The 4,719-nt window shown below is 34.0% G+C and overlaps 1 pseudogene; it reads right to left on the bottom strand.

The window, feature by feature from the left end:
• Positions 1 to 1,812: 1,812 nt before the first annotated feature.
• LOC129287235 (ervatamin-B-like) lies at positions 1,813 to 4,218 on the bottom strand (annotated as a pseudogene).
• Between the last annotated feature and the right edge of the window lie 501 nt (positions 4,219 to 4,719).

Here is a 4,719-nt window from a genome sequence, read left to right as displayed (position 1 = left end):
GTTAGTTACCTTCAAGGACTATGTGTCCATGTTTGTTTTGTGGCATCGATTGCGTCTGGTTCCTTATCCTCGTGGGTTGTGTGTTCATATTTGCTTTCGTGGCATAAGCTGCATTTGGTTATTTATCCTCGTGGACTGTGTGTCTACGTTTGTTACTTGTTCTAATAAGTTTCTATACTTATGAGTTTTTAAATTTTTATGGATCTATTTTCATTGGTTTTGATTGATGACATGTTTACAATTATTTATTGCATTTATTTGCTTTATTAAAGTTAAATGATAATGACATTTGATAAGATACATTAATGAATCATGATTTTATTTAAAGTTACATAGAATCCTTTTATTTTAAATTTATTTAAATCTTCATGACATCGTTATGTTTTTAATTTTCTTTTTTTTTCATGTTTAATTATTTATTATTGGGACGTTATTCATTGAAAAATAATTTTTGGTCTTGGATAGTGTAGCTGACGTTGAACCACCCACTGAACATTGAGGAGTTTATGATTGATTAGAAGTGGAGAAGCTAAGAATTAAACTTTCTTTTGACGTAAAGTTTTAATTATGAAATTTTATTTTGTAAACTTATTATTAGCTGCTCCACATAGTTTGTGGTCAGGTTGTTTATGTGGTTATATATTTTGTCTGTCGACTGGAAGGAGCTTTGCTCCTGATTGGCTTGATATTTTTGGTTGAAATATTGTCTTGTAGAATTTTCGGGAGATCTTATCTACAAAGGAGATTTTGCCAAAATTTTTACAGAAATATTGAGACTTTTATTAATATCAAAAATGTTTACGAATGTTCTAATTCAAAGTAAAACATAATTATGTCTTAGTTATGGAAAAATTACCCAATCCGAGACTTAAGGTATGTGTGATGGATCACATCCTTTGCCGGTCTTTTTCTATTTTTGGGATGTAACATTTTCTTTTGCGTGTGGTTACATACATAGATAAACATACACACAGACTCCCATATCTGAATTAAAAGCAATTAGCAAGGGCATTAGGATGGAGGAACCAAATAACAAGCATTCATAGTAACAAAAATTCTTTTGTCCTGCCTCTGTATGTACATTTTCTTGTTGTCCTCTTTGGCTTTGCTCAGTCTCTGTTCTTCATATTTCTTTCTCGATCTAATTTGTGGAAGCTAACATGTATTGGTTCTTGTTCGGATCCTTCATTGGAAGAAAGTGGATGAATGTAGGGCCTGCTAGCCCCCTATTTTTTTTATAAAAAAAACTCCAAAATATAACAGTTATTTTTAAATAACCATTTTATATTTTTCAAAAATATACAAAGCCAAAATATGTAGCTGTTAAAAACTGTTATATATAAATAAAAATAATTATTTTACATATCCTTTTTGTAGTAGTGCTCATGCAAGATTAGAATGAATGCAATAGATTGCTACAATATCAGTTTTGGACACATATAGTAATCACAATATATAATTATACATAATTAGCTTTAGACCTATTTGTTTATATATATATGGTTAGGGTTTAAGATAGTTTTGCAAATTTTACACACAAATATATTGGTTGTTTTACAACCAGTATAGGACTTTCTACATTGGTTGCAGAGACAAACTGTATAAAAAGTCTACAGAATAGATTTTAACTAGAACTTATATAAAAGATGAACGTTCTAACACCGATTATTTTGTTAACTATTGTAGAAATTCTTGTTCACACTGATTCAATAATGGATGTTATCTTACATTGGCTAGTTAAACTATCGTAGAAAGTTTGAAAATGTCAAGATGGTCAAAAAAAAAAAAACATCTGGGTGTGAAGCAAAGCTCTACATATAACAAATAGAGCATTTATTCCGAAAGCATATGTAATACATAAAACCGATGCCATTTATTTATGCCAAAGACACACACGCACACGCACATTGTGCTTGGCTTTAACTTATACTATTGCTTAGCAGCAATTCATATGGCATACTGAAGCAAATCCGGCCCAATTAATTAATATTTGATTGGATAATATGGAAAGCAATTAATGTTGCATGCTCCATGATCTTGGCCGTTGTTTCTTTTGAGAAAGAGATAGCCATTAACTCCCCAATTGCTTCCATGTGAGTTCTTGATAATCCAATAATCTTGACCAGCAAATGAACCATATCCCACGATTAACACGCCATGATTATAAGTGCCGCATGGAATAATGCCCAAGCAGTTACTCTCATCCATGATTCCCTGCCCATGTCACAAGTAACAAAAAAACATTCAAATTTATTGAAACTTCCACTTGTATAACCATCCAATCCATATATATATGAATGTGCGTAATATGTATGTTTATCTATATGACTTACGCTCTGGTATAACTGAAAATCTATGGTCCATTGCATAAGAGCACTAACAGGCTGCTGAGCAACAGCGCAAAAGAGAGAATCTTCTGATCTAGAAGTCACCATTTGATAGCTATTTATAGTAGCGACTCTAAGTGATTCCTGTTTCAAAGTGGAAGCTAAGTCATTCACAAGTCATGAATGATCAATATTTAGTAAAACATGTCTAGCAAAGATAAGAATGGAGGAAAAAAAAATTGTCATGGATACAAATTTAAAGGAAGAGTTCATCTCCTATTGAGGGCCCTAGTCAGAAGACTCCATGAGTAGTCCTTTCTGTGGCATCAGCCTTTCAATAAAAGCATCAATGTTACTAGTATAAGTCTAAAGAGAGAATTCATCCTAAAAAACTAGTAACATTGATGCTTGTAACATTGATGTGGAATGCATGACAAGATCTAGTAAGAAGAAGGTGTGTTCCGGTCCATGCAGGTAACATAAGTAAAAATTTTAGAGGGATATAAGAGAACCAACCAGTAGGGGAGAACAGCTACCATTGGTAGCTGTATAAGGATAAATGGCTTCTGAGGCAATTCCACCATTATTGATGACATATTCAAATGCTCTATGGATCCAACCTCCTTGGCAGCCAAAGCTGTGAGGTTCACACGACACAAGTTGTTGTTCAGAAAGGCTCACAAGATTGCCTGTACGTATCGCATTTATTCCTTCAATGGCTCCAGCAGCAGAGAATGCCCAGCAAGATCCTTTCAACATGAATTCAAAACCCATCACTTAGTTACTATTAGTCTATGCATCAAGTCCATATATATAATATAAATTCACAAACCATTTAGCCATATGAAGACGTCACCATATGTACCAGTTCAAGTTATTCATTCACACTAAGATATCCCAATAATCTTCGCTCCAAGTGTAAGTATCTGAGCTCCCCACAGTACTGAAGGTGTCACCACATCAATTCAAGTTTTCTGACATTTGGACATCAAGATGTAACGTATGATACTCCCTCTGCTCCCAAATATAAGGTACAGAGAACTATACTTCATACAACTTATGCAATTTCTTTCTTAAAAAAAGTGGTTATCTCCCTTAAATTTGTCCTAGATTACAAATAACTTGCAACTTATTCATGATTTCTTGTGGATATAGTTTTATGAGTGTAACATCGCGGAGCGTCACAAGTAAACTAAACTGTCGGGCCAAGGTTTATAAGTTTAAGGGGTGGCTCTCCCACTTAACAGATTAATTTTTTTGGAATGGGCTTTCTTCTTAGACTTGTGTTCAGAACATATAGCCACCTTAACCTGAGTCCATATGCATAGACAGATGGAGTGAACTAGATTGCGAAAAACACCCAATTTACACTACTTACCACATTGGCCTTGGTTTTTAACATGTGTTACAGCTCCCAAGAGCCTCCAATCCTAGGCAGGTGGTGCATTTGGACAGAGAGCGATTCTGGATTGTTCCATCTTATCAGCCATGTTGGCTTCTTCCAATATGGACTGCTCAACTTGCATCTCACCCAAGTGGTTTTTGCTGAATTCCTCAAAAGTTATATCTGCGAACGCGTTCAGACCCAAACGGTAGTCAGAGACTGATGATCTTTTCGCGTTCTTTCCCACGATATAGTTCAAATTGCTTTTGAATATGTCGAATCTCTTTAACTCTTCTTCTTTGGTTTCATATTGTTTGTTGTATTCCTTCTGCCACGCTCTGAACAGCCCAAAGATGTCTTCCTCTGACGTGAACTTGTCGAGGTCATTGCTCAGCGTAGAGAAGTCGCCAGGAATACTGCATGAACATAGACATATCAAAGAGAACGAGAAGACAAGAAAGAGAGACTTAGATATTAGAGAGGCCATTATTGTTAACTCAATAAGTAGTCAAGGGACTGACCTGATATCTTTGCATGGGTGTGTCTTGCATATATAGAGCTTTGAGTAGTGAAACTGTGAAAGAAAGGCACATGTGAATAAAATGATTGATCTTTGAAGTGGAAGTCTTCAAAACGTGTTAGTTCACGCACATGTAAGTGTCAATGTCAACATCTTTTGTCTAGTAAAAAAGAAAATTATAACCAAGGACACGGGTTTAAAATAAAATGTTTTAATAGTCGGACGGGATGTTAAAAAAGAAAATATTAGGAGGTACCGGTTTCAACAAAAATAATTTTAAATAAATACATAAAATGTATATAAGAAATACGTATGAGTAAGTCCAAAGTATCTGTATTTGTATCTATAACTTTCAACATCTTTTTAGAAAAAAATAATTCTAAATCATATTATATATATGTAAAGAATTCAAAAATAAAGTTGGCTCTCAGCAATGTTTAATTTTGGAAGAATGACAGATAAATTTCAAAGAGATCAATTAATTCAAA

Source organism: Prosopis cineraria, unplaced genomic scaffold (assembly GCF_029017545.1).
Source record: "Prosopis cineraria cultivar Desert tree isolate PC_DT_omini unplaced genomic scaffold, ASM2901754v1 PC11, whole genome shotgun sequence".
Lineage (NCBI taxonomy): Eukaryota > Viridiplantae > Streptophyta > Magnoliopsida > Fabales > Fabaceae > Prosopis > Prosopis cineraria.
The sequence above is the reverse complement of the archived record's forward strand: the minus strand, read 5'-3'. Positions and strand labels throughout refer to the sequence as shown.